Source organism: Triticum aestivum, chromosome 7B, assembly GCF_018294505.1.
Source record: "Triticum aestivum cultivar Chinese Spring chromosome 7B, IWGSC CS RefSeq v2.1, whole genome shotgun sequence".
Lineage (NCBI taxonomy): Eukaryota > Viridiplantae > Streptophyta > Magnoliopsida > Poales > Poaceae > Triticum > Triticum aestivum.
In genome coordinates, this window is record NC_057813.1 from 591,987,215 (window position 1) to 592,003,280 (window position 16,066).

At 53.1% G+C, this 16,066-nt stretch overlaps 1 long non-coding RNA gene across 1 annotated transcript; it reads left to right on the top strand.

The window, feature by feature from the left end:
- Positions 1 to 978: 978 nt before the first annotated feature.
- Positions 979 to 1,584, top strand: LOC123155982 (uncharacterized). The gene is made up of 2 exons (XR_006477733.1): positions 979 to 1,039; positions 1,453 to 1,584. It is a non-coding gene; the product is annotated as an uncharacterized lncRNA (long non-coding RNA).
- Positions 1,585 to 16,066: the final 14,482 nt, after the last annotated feature.

Here is a 16,066-nt window from a genome sequence, read left to right on the forward strand (position 1 = left end):
CGAGTAAAGAGACTTTCCGGTAACGAGATTGAACTAGGTATTGGATACCGACGATCAAATCTCGGGCAAGTAACATACCGATGACAAAGGGAACAACGTATGTTGTTATGCGGTTTGACCGATAAAGATCTTCGTAGAATATGTAGGAACCAATATGGGCATCCAGGTTCCGCTATTGGTTATTGACCGAGAATAGTTCTAGGTCATGTCTACATAGTTCTCGAACCCGTAGGGTCCGCACGCTTAACGTTACGATGACAGTTATATTATTAGTTTATGAGTTTTGATGTACCGAAGGAGTACGGAGTCCCGGATGAGATCAGGGACATGACGAGGAGTCTCGAAATGGTCGAGACGTAAAGATCGATATATTGGACGACCATATTCGGAGTTCGGAAAGGTTCCGAGTGATTCGGGTATTTTTCGAAGTACCGGAGAGTTACAGGAATTCGCCGGGGAGTATATGGGCCTTATTGGGCTATACGGGAATAGAGAGAGAGGCCAAAAGGAAAGAGGCCTGCGCCCCCCTCTGGTCCGAATTGGACAAGGGGGGCAGCCCCCTTTTCCTTTTCCCTCTCCCCCTCTTTCCACTTCTCCTACTCCAACAAGGAAGGAGGGAGTCCTACTCCCGGTGGGAGTAGGACTCCCCTTGGCGCGCTCCCTCTTAGGCCGGTCGCACCTCCCCCTCCCTCCTTTATATACGGGGGCAGGGGGGCACCCCATAACACACAAGTTGATCTACGGATCGTTCCTTAGCCGTGTGCGGTGCCCCCCTCCACCATATTCCACCTCGGTCATATCGTCGCGGAGTTTAGGCGAAGCCCTGCGCCGGTAGAGCATCATCATCGTCACCACGCCGTCGTGCTGACGGAACTCATCCCCGAAGCTTTGCTGGATCGGAGCCCGGGGATCGTCATCGAGCTGAACGTGTGCTGAACTCGGAGGTGCCGGACGTTCGGTACTTGGATCGGTCGGATCGTGAAGATGTACGACTACATCAACCGCGTTGTGCTAACGCTTCCGCTTACGGTCTACGAGGGTACGTGAACAACACTCTCCCCTCTCGTTGCTATGCCATCACCATGATCTTGCGTGTACGTAGGAAATTTTTTAAAATTACTACGTTCCCCAACAAAAAGAACCCTAGATGCTCCTTCTGTGCAGAGATACAAATATCTCAGCACCTGTTCTTTACTTGTCCAGTAGCCAGGGTGACTTGAAGGGTTGTGGCATGTATGTTTGAAACTGATCTATGCCCTAACAACATTAAGCAAGCTTATTCGTGGTGTCATTCCTTCTTCCCAGACGGAGAGGTGTTGCACACTGTTGGCATTGCAGCTATCTGCTGGGCTATTTGGACATGTCGCAATAGAGCTACATTTGAGTTTATACCTCTAAAAAATCCATCTGAATGCGCATTTTCCACTTGTGCTCTTCTATGTTATTGGGCAGGGCTGATGAAACAACAGAAGGATGTGGACGACCTGAGGACTGGAGCGGCTATGCTGAAGAACAACGCTTCAAGGTTGATGCAGATATGTGCCACGGCGTACCAGGATGGTGGAGCTCGCTGAAGTGAGGGATCAAAAAGAAGCTTCAAAAAAGATTGACTCAGGGAGTGATGTCTGCTGTCATATGGGAGAAAGATTTGTTCATTTTGGTGATCGGGTGTGGACATTCTTATGCCTTTCGCTTGTGGTCTCATAAGATAGACAATCCTGCAGTTTTTAGCGAATGTTGTTTTGGTGTAATGGTGTTGTCGGGTTTTTGCCCCACAGAGAGTAATCTTGACGGCCAGTGCTTACAGTGGGTTTCCTAGCGATGCTTGAACTCGCTTGCTTCTTTCCCGTCTTATTCTCTCGACATTGATGTATTTCGGTTCTGTCACAGTAATGGAAAGGGGTTATGCCCGGTTAAAAAAAAAGCTGGTACTCCTCGGTGCTCCGGATGCGCCGTCTCTTGCGGGAGCCGGCGGCGTGGTCGTCCATCATGGCGCCAATGGCGGCTTCAGCTGCGGCAGCTCGCGAGATGGTGGCCATGGATGTGTGTGCTACTTGCTGGTGCGTGTTGGAATATGTAGACTGTAGTTACGTACAGGAGGTACGGCACATGCAAACCGATTGCCGGTCGACGATGTTTTCGTGGCGCTCGACGCGCTTCCGACTGCTGCTCTGATCGACGAATGTCACTCGGTTTGCTCACCGCCTCACCGGAAGATCTATATAAACTTGACGGGGGATCTCGTTGTACGCGATCGCTTCTTCCTCTCCCACCTCTCACAGCTCGCTAGAAATCCTCTGCCATGGCCGTGCAGGCCAGCCCGCTCCGCCGCTGGAAGCGCTTCTTCGGCGCCTTCGACTCCGTCGACGCCGCCATCGAGGCCGCCGACCGTGACATGTGCCGCGACGAGGTCCGGCGCGCCAGGGGCGACATCTTTGAAGGGCTCTACAACACCGCGGACGACGGCATGGCGGAGAAGCTCTGCGGGGTTCTCGACAGCTTGATGGCAGAGTCCCTCGAGACGCTGCGGTTGACTCCGGTGACGCCAAGGGTGCTCGCCACCACGGACCTCGCCAGGGCCGTCCGTGCGCTGCAGAAGCACGAGTCCGAGCGGGTCCGCATCCTCGCCAGAGGCATCGTGAGCGGGTGGAGGGCGTCCGCCCTGCACGACTTCGCCGGAGAGCCGGACAACTTCAACGCGCCTCAGCCCAAGGAGACCGTGGAGCAGCAGCGTGTCTGCGCAACGACGACGGAGCGGCTTTCCTCCAACGAGATCGTCGGTCACGATCGGCAGCATGCCTCGGCCGATCTTGACTCGAAGAAGAAGAAGACGGTGGAGATCAGCGACGACAAGGCATCGGATCTTGTCGGCGGCATCAAAATGGCGAAGCCCAAGGAGGTCACCGTCGGTCGGCATGTCATTGTCTCGGCCGATCCAGACGCGAAGGCAATGGAGGCCGCAAAGCGCAAACTCCATGAAAGGTACCAGCAAGCATCGGACGCGAAGCGGCAGCGCAGGGTGCAGGTCGTGGAGTCGCCGGAGATGCTCAAGCAGAGGCAGAGAAAAATGCACCCCATCATGAGGGAGAGGAGCCTGGCGAGGTGCGCGAGCTCCATGGTCAAGAAAACGTTCTCGGTCACGAGGCAGATTCCCATGGGCAGTTGATCCATCACAACCGACTGCAATTGTAATTATTTGCTCCTCTGTATGTGTGTGATGGTCTTACAGAATCTGCTGAAATCTGCAGACTTTGAGAAGAGCGATTGGTGAAGATGTAGTATTTGAAAGATGTTGCGTCCAGCAACCAGTGATACCTAGATCACCAATATAGCTCTCTCCTTTTGCAGTTTGATCGAGTTCTTGTGTATGTTGTATTCCAGCTTTCCAACTTAATTGCAATTTGAATTCTTCTCAAGAAAATATTGAGAACTCCGCTAAGATTGGACTTCAAACGATTTATAAACTTATAAAATACATAATATATGTGCAGCAAGCCCATGGTATGCAAGCACGAGAAAGGTCAGGGGATTTAGGACTCTAGCTAGGATTACAATGACCGTAAAAAAAATATTCCGTGCGATACCTCACTGTAAGAATTGTTGGAGATGGCTGAGGAGATGCCTGTGGGTTTCATTACCAGTGCAAATTTGTTAACGATCAGCAGTTTACTCTATGAAATTGGACAGATTTTCATGCTTGGAGTTGACTGAACCCAACGCTGCAATGCAAGTTTGGCATCCTGCAAGTTGTGGTGTTGTTTGTTTCCTCATGCGGAAAAAAAATCACAACGAAATTTGGGAGTGTAGCATAATGTTTTGTTGTACGTACCTAGGTTCAGATGAACCTCAGAATCTCATCACGCCTTTTTTTTAATAAAAGAAGGGCTGATTTCTATTTGTGAATAAATAATAAAATTGATGCATGCATGGCCCAGGTACAGAGGGAGGGGGTAATCCTCCTTTTCTAAAAAAAAGAGAAACCATTTGGTTCCTCTCACCGCACACATGTATGTCTAAATGGAGTATAAACTCTCTCATTACAATTTTGTGAATGACATGTCTTTTCAAGCTAACAAATTTACAGGAAATTGGCTCGACGGATGCAGGGGAAAGAAATGGTTGTGCACATCGATCAATGTGGAAACAACGATTTAACCCTCCTTTTCGTTATAGAAGGATGTTTTCAATAATTATGGCAAAATTGTTAGGCCTAGCATTATTTTTTGTACTACCAAACTTTGAGCGTGGGAGTATAAAATTGCAGTTCAGCTCAAATAAAAGTACATACTTGACTCAAAATAGTACAAGTCCCAATATATACCAGTAGGCCACAAATCTCAACTCGAGAAACCTAAAGGCCCAAACAGCACCTCAGCCTCCTCCCGTTTCGCTTGAGACAGGCGACCCGGGATGCAACAACCTCGTGTGATCCATGCACCACTGCCACCACACTACCGACATGTCTCCTTGGCTTTTTTTAGGGTTGACATGTCTCCTTTATCCGCCATCAAACTTAGGGCATCTCCAACACAAGAATTTCCTATATGACCTTAGAAAAATTAATGAAATCTCTTCATGGATGGAGTCGGGTGCATATTGGGTATCTGCCTAAGAATCTTGAATGTGCTCGTAAGAGACTAGGCATTTTGTTAAATAGAACTGATCATTCTGCTGTGTTGGAAAGAAAGAAAATTCAAAGGGAGATGGATGAACTTCTTATCAGGGAAGAAGTTTTGTGGAAGCAGAGATCTTGTCTGGACAAGATTAAATGGGGAGATCATAATACAAAATATTTTCAGCGAAAAGCTTCCTGGAGAGCAAAAAAAAAATTCTATTTCGGCTCTTAGGAAGGATGATGGTTGTCTCACGGAAAATCTGGAGGAAATGAAACGTATCACAAACTCGTTTTTTAAACAACTTTATTCGTGTGATGCTTCGGTCGATCCATCCCACATTATTTCATTAGTCAAGCCCCGTGTGACTGATGACATGAATAATGATTTATGCAAACCTTTACGGAAAAATAAATAAGTGATGCCCTTTTTCAAATGGGCCCGTTAAAAGCGCCAGGGCCAGATGGCTTTCCTGCAAGGTTTTTTCAGCGGAACTGGGGTCCAATCAAAGATGATATTGTCAAGGCTGTGCAATATTTCTGGAATTATGCTTGATGGTATTAATAATACAACTATTGTTCTCATCCCGAAGATCAAGAATCCCCAAACAATCAAAGATTTCAGGCCGATCAGTTTGTGCAATGTTATCTACAAGATTATTTCCAAGTGTCTTGTTAACAGGTTGCGACCGCTCATCGATGGTATGATTTCCCCTACCCAAAGTGCGTTTAGTCCGGGAAGGTTAATTTCTGATAACGCTCTTATAGCCTTTGAATGTATGCATTCGTTAAGTATGCTTAAGGACTTTAGAGGGTATCGGTGTACTAGAGTAGGGGTACCCTGGTATCCCGAACTTGTGCACGGGCAGTTGCAGCACCCTGCGGCAAGGCTTGCCGGGTGACCGCCAAGGTCCTCCGTGGCTCCTTTGGAGCCATTCAAGAACAAAGTATTCAAGCCAAAGAGACAAGGCCCCGGCAAGAGGAGCTTGCCGGGAAGGCCAACCAAGGCATCTCAAGGAACGTGCCGCGACACGCCACGCGTCCCGGCAAGGCCCGGTGAGCGACAAGCTTCCGGACGCGACAAGACAACGACCGCGGCAAGGCGCTTGCCGCGGCAAGCGACCACTCTGTACCCACGCTCCAGCACATCCACCAACGTGTCGCCCTGGGGCCTTTCCAGGCGCGCGTGGCGAGAGGCTGTGCAACCAGCGGTGCGCGGTGGCATGCGACGCTGACAAGATTGCCATCGTGGCAAGCGGTGGCGTCCCTGACGGTCCTTTTTTGCATTGTTTGGGCGACGCAGACGGGCATTTAATGCCTTTGTCCCCTGCTGTCAGGGTTAGGTAGGATACACTGTACAAGTAGTTGTACCAACCACCCCTCCTTTTCCATTTTTACCCTTGTCTACGTTGCCACCTGTCGGTGACCCCTTGTGCATATAAAAGGAGGCCCATGCGCAACGTAGGGGAGGGTTCGAAGGCCAGAAAACACTCACACTCGGTCTCGTTAGCAGCTCGTGTCTACTGTAGCACTCAGCGCTCCCGAGCAAGAACTCAATACAATCAGACAAGCAGCAGTAGGAGTATTATCTCTCTAGAGAGCTCCGAAGCTGGGTAAACTGCTCGTGTGCTTCGCCTCGATCCGCTCTTCGTGCGATGTCCGCCCCCCGCCGAACCGAAAGGGGCCCAGTCCGCCGGTCCCCATAGGTGTTCGTGGATCAGCTTCCCCGACATCTTTGGCGCGCCAGGTAGGGGGCGTCGAGGTTGTGTGAACCTGATCCGGCGTTCACACGAGCTAGATCTTCATCTTCTTCATCGACATGCCACCGAAGAAGAAGACTTCGGCGGCAGCTGTTCCGTCCACGTCGCTCCCACCACCACCGGAGCAAACGAGTGGTGGGGTAGACGCTGGCGGAAGAACGGGCATCGACGAGGAAGCTCACGGTGCTGCCAGGTCCAAGGACAAGGCTGCGCAGACCTCGGCGTCCGTACATGTACCGCGCCCATCTCAGGAGGCGCAGGACCGACAGCGTCATGGTACTCGCAGTGCCATACGTCTGTTGGGCCAAGATCGAGCTGGTGGGTCTCGGGGTGCTCAAGACCAGCATGCACGCCAACATGCTGACACGAGCGAGACACGGTCGCCTGGACGGGATACTGCTCCTTCTAACATAGTTAGAAGTCCGAGCATATCCCGCTCCTCGCACCATTCTCCACTGCCGCCCACCACTCCAGCAGAAGCTTTGGCGCGAGGTCAACTGCTTCTAGATTACCCTCCAACGGCAGACAAGATCGACGGATGGAGGGCCACCATTCAGAGTCTCATCGGCTTCGCCAACGGCGACACTCCGCAGCAGCCGAATACATCGCTGCCGCGACAGGACTGCCAGGCGAGAGCCGATGGCAACGAAACCGGTGGGGGTGCGACCACTCTGCACTCTCCACCCCGAAGGCCAAGATCGCCGACTTACCGGATCTACCTCAACAACGACTCCACCGCATCATCGGATCCATGAGCTCGTCGCGATCAGCGCCAAGTTCTTCACGAACGACAGCAAGAAGACGCTCGTACTCGCATCGAGTGCCGAAGAGAAGCGCGGCGTCAATCAGACCAGCGCGCTGGGCCCCTTGTCGACATGCATGCGCCAGGGGAACCAGGCGACTTGCTGTACGCGGTAGGTTGCCCTGCGTTCACTCGTGAGCTGCGGCAAGTCCAGTGGCCCAACACGAAGAATTTCAAGCCAGACGTACCAGAGAAGTACGACGGCAAGTCGTACCCGTCGGAGTTCCTCAGCATCTACACCATCGCGGTGCAAGCTGCCGGGGGACGGGACGACAAGATCCTTGCCAACTACTTCCTGCTGGTGCTCAAACCCAATGTCAGATCCTGGCTCATGCACTTGCCGGATAACTTCATATCCTCCTGGGCAGACCTATGCCATCAGTTTGTCGGCGCCTTTACAGGCGGCCACAAGCCTCATGGCCAAGAGAGCGATCTTCATCTGCTCGCCCAGAAGGAAGGAGAGCCCCTGCGCAAGTACATTCAGAGATTCAGCCGTGTACAGCACAACATCCCGGATGTCCACCCTGCCGCGGTAATCAGCGCGTTCCATCAGAACGTGCGAAACCGCGGGATGCGGGAGGAGATGGCGATGTGCAAGATCAGAGACGTCAGTGAGCTATATGCCCTGGCCGACAAGTGTGCACGCACTGAGGAAGGGAGGAAACTCCCCGGAGAGAATATAGGAGCGGGAGGATCTGATAGTGAGGAGACTGCCCCGGCAAGGAAAAACCAGCGGCGGAACAACAGGAAAAAGAAAGGCAAAGATGTGCTAGTTGTTGAGAAGTCCGGCAACGGAGGCGGCGCCAAGAAAGCCAAGGCTGGTAGCTCCGGCAAGGAGATTGCCGCAGGCATCAACTACCAGGCTGTGGCGGTCGCCGACAAGTAGGACGGCACCAACAAGCAGTACTGCACCGCACCAAGGGCCATGACCTCCAGAGCTGCAAGAAGGTCGAGCAGCTTGTCGAGCAGCAAAAGGCTGAATACGAGTGACGCGACAAGGAGAAAGCCCAGGAAGGTGCTGGAGGAGCCGGCAAGAAACGTCCCGGCCGAGGAGGACGCCGCGGCAAGGCCAAGCAGCGGAAAGGAGACAGACCTCCCCGCGGCCGCGACAAGGATGAAGATGATGACGACGATGAAGATATGGATGATGACGAGACCGATGAGCAGGAGTTCCAGAAAGCCACAGAGGTCATGTGCGCTGACGGCGGTGCTTCTCTGCATACTTCACACCGCCAGCTCAAGCAGTGGGTGCGGGAAGTCAATGCGGCAGAACCACCCATCGAGTCACACAAGCCTCTGAAATGGTCCGGCACGCCTATCATCTTTGATATTGAGGACCACCCTGATCGCATAACTGCGGTCGGGTGCTTGCCGATGTTGGTTTCACCAACTATCCGCAACCTCAAGGTCACTAAGATGCTAGTTGACGGCGGGGCCGGCTTGAACCTGATCTCCTCCGCGGTGCTCCAGAAACTCCAGATCCCTAATAGCGAGCTCGAAGAGACCGGCACATTCCAAGGAATCAATCCGGGAAGGAGCAAACCGAAGGGAAAGATCACATTGCCGGTGACATTTGGCAGCGAGTTGAACTTCAGGAGTGAGAGGGTCACTTTTGACGTTGCTGATTTTCCATTACCTTACAATGGGATACTCGGCCGTCCAGCACTCGCCAAATTCATGGCAGCCTCTCACTATGCATACAACATACTGAAGATGCCAGGCTCGATAAGTGTCATCTCTGTCACTGGTGACAAGAAGGATGCTCTTATCTGCGCCGACAAGATCTACCGGGAAGCAGCAGCCGCAACAGATCGCAATTCACTTGCCGTTGAAGCTCCCGGGGCGAAGAAGAAGACCAAGTCCGGCAAGAGTTCTGATGCCCACTCTGGCAAGCACACCTCTTCGGAGTGCTGCGCTACCGTCGAGGACGCACCATCGAGCTCCACCAGCAAGTGTAAGAAGACAATGGCACCTCCACCAGAGACCAAGAAGGTGTCCTCTAAGGAGGATGGCACTGGTGGTACCTTCACCATCAGTGCCACTCTAGACCCTAAATAGGAAAGCGCGCTCGTTGCTTTCCTGCGGGCAAATGTCGACGTATTTGCGTGGCAACCGTCTGACATCTCTGGTGTTCCCAGGAGAGTAATCGAGCACCATCTTGCCGTCTGTCCTCATGCACTGCCCGTCAAGCAGAAAGTCAGGAAACAGGCAGTGGAGCGCCAAGAATTCATTGCAGAAGAAATCAAGAAATTGGAAGCAGCAGGCCTTGTCAGAGGAGTGCTCCATCCTACGTGGTTGGCCAATCCTGTAGTCGTGCGTAAGGCAAACGGGAAATGGAGGCTTTGTATCGACTTTACTGATGTCAATAAAGCTTGTCCCAAAGACCCATTTCCCTTGCCGCGCATCGACCAGATTGTTGACTCCACGGCTGGATGTGACTTGCTTTCATTTCTTGATGCATACTCAGGATACCATCAGATCTTCATGGCAGAAGAGGATGAGGAGAAGACCGCATTCATCACCCCATGTGGCACATACTGTTTCGTACGGATGCCTTTCGGTTTAAAGAAAGCCGGTTCAACATTTGCAAGAGTAGTCCATAACGCTTTTGAGACACAAATACACAGAAATGTGGAAGCATACATGGATGATATAGTGGCCAAGAGCAAGGACAAAGCGACTCTGATTCAAGATTTAGACGAAACCTTTGCAAATCTGCGCAAGATCAACCTCAAGCTTAACCCCGAGAAGTGTGTGTTCGGAGTCCCCTCCGGCAAGCTTCTCGGGTTCTTCGTGTCTCAACGGGGAATTGAAGCCAATCCCGACAAGATCAAGGCCATTGAGCAGATTGAAGCACCAAAGCGCGTCAACGATGTACGAAGACTTGTCGGTTGTGTAGCTGCTCTCAGCAGGTTTATCTCTAGGTCTGCTGAGCGCGCCCTGCCATTTTTCAAAATATTGAAAAAGGCAGGTCCAATGAAATGGACTCCGGAGGCGGAGGCTGCGCTGCAGGACTTAAAGAGATACCTGTCCTCCACTCCAACACTTGTCGCACCTAAGCCACAAGAGAAGTTGCTGCTATATATAGCGGCAACCAATCAAGTGGTTAGTGCTGCGTTAGTAGCGGAGAGGGAGGCGGATGATGAGCCAGCAACCACGGCAGATGCATCCAGCGACAAGCAGGGGACTTCACAGGCAAGCTCTAGTCCCGACAAAGATGGATCTGCGCAGGAGCGTGAGAAGATGCAGAAAAGAATGGTGCAGTGCCCAGTCTACTTTGTCAGTTCCCTTCTGCAGGGGGCTAGGTCAAGGTACTCAGGTGTGCAAAAATTGCTTTTCGGCCTTCTCATGGCCTCGAGAAAGCTGCGCCATTACTTCCAAGCACATGAAATTACGGCCGTCACTCGTTTTCCGCTGAAAAGGATACTGCAAAATCCAGAAGCAACAGGCATGATTGTCGAGTGGGCATTGGAACTATCAAGCTTTGGCCTCAAGTTTGAGAGCACTTCAACTATCCAAAGCAAAGCACTGGCGGAGTTCATAGCAGAATGGACGCCAACACAAGATGAAGAAATTCCAGAAATGAGCATCCGCGTCAAGGAAGCAAGCAAGGAGTGGCTGATGTACTTTGATGGTGCCTTCTCGCTGCAAGGCGCCGGTGCGGGCGTGCTACTCGTTGCACCCACCGGAGAGCACCTCAAGTATGTAGTCCAAATGCACTTTCCCAAGGAGCAAGCAACAAACAATACCGCAGAATATGAAGGATTGCTTGCCGGTCTAAGGATCGCAGCAGACCTTGGGATCAAGAAGCTCATTGTCAGGGGTGACTCACAGCTTGTCGTCCGCCAAGTGAACAAGAATTATCAGAGTCCGTTGATGGAAACCTACGTTGATGAAGTGAGAAAGCTAGAAGAGCACTTTGACGGCCTACAGATGGAACATGTTCCAAGAGCTCAGAATGACATTGCTGATGGCCTGTCGAAGTGCGCTGCACTTAAGTTACCTGTGGAACTAGGGATCTTTGTGCTCAAGCTGACTCAACCGTCTGTAAAGCCATCAACTGGACAGAGCAAGAAGAGGAAGTTGATTTCTGGTGACTATTTTCCGGCAGAGCTCCCCGAAGCCGCCACCAAGAAGGTCGTCAAAATCAACACCAAGAGTGCTGAGGAGCAGTCTGCTCCGGCAAGCATTAGGATTTGTTCCGTTGAAGCAGACGCTCCCGACAAGTTTTGCTCCGGCAAGCTTGCCGGGGAACATCAAGCTCCGGCTGAGCCGCAGGTTCTCGTCGTAGAAGCAGATGTTCCCGCAGCAGCAGATGTGCCTTTAGTCCTTGTTGTCGAGCCGCAAGCTCCAGCATGGGCATAACAGATTGTCCTTTTCCTTCAGACAGGAGAACTTCCCGAAGAGCAAGAAGAAGCGGAAAGAGTAGCCCGGCAGTCAAGTATGTACTAGTTTGTCGACAACACACTGTACAGAAGAAGACTCAACGGTGTGAAATTGAAGTGTATTCACCGGGAAGACGGAAAAAGCTGTTGGCAGAGATACATGGAGGCATATGTGGTCACCACATTGGCGCAAGAGCACTTGCCGGCAAAGCGTTCCGGCAAGGTTTCTTTTTGCCGACAGCCCTCCAGGATGCAACTGCACAAGTAACCAAGTGTGAAGCGTGCCAGTTCCATTCCAAGCAGATACACCAGCCAGCTCAAGCTCTCCAGACGATCCCTTTATCCTGGCCATTTTCGGTCTGGGGGCTCGATATCCTCGGCCCTTTTCCCCGAGCTGTCGGGGGATTTGAGTACTTGTACGTTGCAATCGACAAGTTCACAAAGTGGCCGGAAGTGGAACCAGTGAGGAAGGTGACAGCACAGTCAGCCGTCAAGTTTTTCAGGTTGATTGTTTGCCGTTTCGGGATCCCTAACAGGATCATCATCGACAACGGCACACAATTCACGAGCCGCACCTTCATGCAGTACGTCCAAGATCTTGGCGCCAAGGTCTGCTTCGCTTCTGTTGCTCACCCAAGAAGCAACGGTCAAGCGGAGAGGGCAAATGCTGAAGTACTGCACGGGCTCAAGACCAGGACTTTTGACAGGCTGCACAGGTGCGGAAAGAACTGGATTGAGGAGCTGCCGGTGGTTCTTTGGTCGATCAGGACGACACCAAATCGAGCCACTGGCCAGACACCTTTCGCTCTAGTCTATGGAGCAGAGGCAGTTCTCCCCACAGAACTCGTATACGGGTCACCTCGAGTGCTCGCTTATGATGAGCTCGGGCAAGAGCAGTTGCGACAAGATGACGCGCTGCTCCTTGAGGAAGACCGTCTTCAGGCTGCTGTACGAGCTTCTCGATACCAGCAAGCTTTGAGCCGCTACCATAGCCGCAAAGTTAATGCCAGAAGTCTCGAGGAAGGCGACCTTGTTCTTCGGCGCGTTCAGTCCGCCAAGAATTCCAACAAGTTGACGCCGAAGTGGGAAGGCCCTTACCGGGTAAAACGAGTCACTAGACCTGGCGCAGTTCGCCTTGAGACCGAAGATGGCATTCCGGTGAGCAACTCCTGGAACATTGAGCATCTTCGTAAGTTTTACCCGTAAGGCGCGGTTGCCGGAACCTATTCCGGCAACCACCTTTTGTACAAGTCTTGCCGATGTTGCATGTAATCCTTTGTACAAAGCCGGGCGCAGACCACGTGCATAAGTAAAGCTCATGTGCTCCGTGCATCTTGTCAATTTCATGCTTTCTACTTTATTTTTGCATGCGTTATCTGACACTTTGTGCAGCGCCTACCCCTGGTAAGCAATAACGAGCCATAAGGCTCCATATCTTTATTTTCTCTTCTTTCTTTTTCTCAAAAGGGAAAGGAAGGTTCCCTCGCCCACAAGTTTGCCGGGGGGAAAGGAGAAGATAATGGTGTGGACCAGGCATCATTCAAGGGAGTTTCGCCTTACCGGAAAGCAAATGACAGAAAAGCTAAGTTGCCAAAGTTTGAGCAATCAGTTTTAATTTTTAAGTTATCTTCCTCGAACGACCCTGCTTTGTATGGAAAACCTGTGCGCGGAGGAACCAACTTGTTGCTAGTTGCGCCCTTACTTTGTTTCGAGTCCGCTCAACAACTTAAGTGAGCTGCGACTAGTTGCGACAAGGTTTCTTGTCGGAAGCAGCACCGCCAGCAGGCTGCTGATGTCCCGCACTCAGCGCTCGCGGCTAAGGTGCCTAAGCCGACAAGTTCCCTAAAAGCGTAGGGCAAAAATATACAAAGGAAGGAATCAAGTAAAGGAAATAACGCAGCAATCTCTACCCAAAATAGAGTTATATTACAAGATAGCTTGTCGCAGCTCTAACAGATTGTTCTTATAACATGACCAGCAGCGACAAGAAAAAGAGAAAACGGGCGGCCTAATCTACGCGATCGCCCTCAACCCACTTGATCTCGCTCACCTTGTCCACAATGGGTGCGACAAGGGCCTTGAGCGCTTCCAGATCAGCATCCGGCGGCAGGGACCTAAGGACGTTGGTGAGGTTGACGCCTGGGTTGCGGAAGGCCACCTTCACCAGCACCTTTTGAAGAACTCCCGCGCAGATCTTGCACGACTCGTCGGCCAGCTACTTTGGGATCTTCTCCCGGAGTCACTGGAGTGCCGTCGCCATGCCTTTGAAGAACAAGCTGAGCTTGGCGCTGGGTTGGAGGTGCTCGTCGGAAGAATACCCGAGGTCCTCCATCCCCAGCTGCGCCAGCTCCCCGTCGATGGAGGCGGCAACATTCACCAGACCCTCGGTCCAGTGTTCCGCAGTCTCCCTAAAAGCATCCTGGGCGGCAGTAGCACTCGCCAGCAGCGCCTCGTCGGCCTTGATTTTCTCCGACAAGGCCACCTCCCGCTCCCTGGCGCCGTCCAGTGTCTGAGTCAAAGTAGCCAGCTTCAACTCGAGATCTGCATTGGAGTCCTTGGCGGCGCCAAGCTCCTTGCTCCTCTCAGCGAGAAGACCCTGCAGCTCACCATGAGTGGCAGCGTCCTTCTCGCGCTCGCGCTTGAGCGCAGCGAGCTCATCGTCGCTCGCCTTGAGGTCGGCCTCCAGCTGCGCCACCCTCGTCTCCACGTCCTTCTTGGCGGCCTCGGCAGCTGCGGCAGCATCCTTTGCCTCCTTGAGAGCCCCGCCAATTTCTTGCTCGTGCGCGGCAAGCTCCTCCTCGTGGCTGTGAAGATTGACCTTGCGCTGCGCCAACTCGCCTTCCTCCGCAAACAGCTTCTCGGCAGCAAGCCGCTGTTGCTCTTCAACTTCGGCCTTCTCGAGGAGGAAGGCTTTCTGCTCCTCGGTGAGCCGCTCCCGCTCCTCTGCCAGGGACCGGAGAGCTTCCTGTTTGAGACCCTGGAGCTCTTCCGCCCACTTCTCGATGTCCACTCCCGCCTTCACGACAAGTGCTTCTCGGGATGCCAGCTTGGCTTGTCGGGCGCGGTAGAGCGACAGCAGCTTCCCCAGCAGCCGCTCCTCCTCAGGCTCGTCGCTGCTGCTGCTTGGCGTGTCGATGAACGTCAGCCCAGCGGAGGCGAGCACCTCTCCATCCAGAATCTCTCCTTCGACCAGCGCCCTGGAGCTTGACGCCCAGGGGAGCTTGATGAAGATGCCATCGCCGGCCTTCAAGTAGGCGCCGGGCTGGGGCTCTTAGGAGCCTGGCTCTGCAGCAGCGGCGGAGGGATCGACGGGCGGCGCAGCACCTGGCGCTCCTGCGGCCTCGGGGCCGTCAGTGCGATCGCCGGATCCCTCGCCAGCTTCTGCGGCGGCAGCCTTGGCGGCCTCTTCGCCGGCGGGATCATCAGCGCCGGCTTCTCCTTCAGTGGCAACGGCGTTGTCTGTGTCGCCGCGCGCGCCCTCCTCACCGGCGACCTCGGTTTCCATCGGCTCCGTGGCAGGTGGATCTGACGAACGGAAAAGGGAGAGGAGTCAAGCAAATATGCAAAAAAGAAAATCAGAAGAAGAAGAACCAAAGGGAAGTTTTCAAGCGAGTGGCTTACCTGTACTAGGACCTGCAGTCGTGGTCACAACCACTAGAGTGTCGCTGGCGCTGTCCCTTGCCGGAGAACTGTCCCTTGCTGGAGAATTCTCCCTTGCCGGAGAACGCTCCCTTGCCGGGGAATCCTCCCTTGGCAGTGTAGTCGAAGAAGATGGCACTTCGGGAGTGGCTTCCGGGCACTCCTGGTGAGGCTGCTCTGCTCCTGCACAAATTAGCAGTCAGATATCAGCAAAGAAAGAGCACCCATGCACACCAGACAGCAGGAAGTAAACCATATACTTACGCTAGGGGCTGCGCTGGGGGCTGCTTTGGGGAATAGTTGCCGGCTCCGGCAAGGTGGTCTCAGACATGTCCCCTGCCGTTGCAATGGGATCATCCTCGATGACAATCACTGGGGCCTTGGCTCTCTTCGCCGCTCTCTGGGCCAGCGTCCTGAAAAGGAATAGGTTCAGAGTAAAGCAAATCAGATACAAGACAAAGCAACAAAAATTGAAGAACTACAAGAACAGCAAAGAATCTTACTCTTCTTCTTCCTCGTCGGAGCTGAGCGCGGAGAGATCAAAGTCTGGCTCGCCTCCGGTGCGGCGAGGCGGAGGAGTAGGTTCCCTTGCCCGCTTGGCAGGAGCAGTAGCGGTGGACCGGGAAGACCCCGCCCCAGTTTTCGCAACGGCGTGAGGCGCTCCCGCGGCAACAGTGCTTGCCGCGGTAGAGCGTGTCGCGCGGCACGGCGGTTGTTGACTCGTTTGCCGCCCCGCTACATCCCTAGCCTTGCGGAGACGCCTTCTTGGCAGAGCTGGGGGCTCCGCCTGCGGCAAGTTGTCTGAAGGTTCGGGCCCGACAGGCTCTCCCTCGACGGGCTCGCTCGACTCGGCTTCAGGCCCGACAAG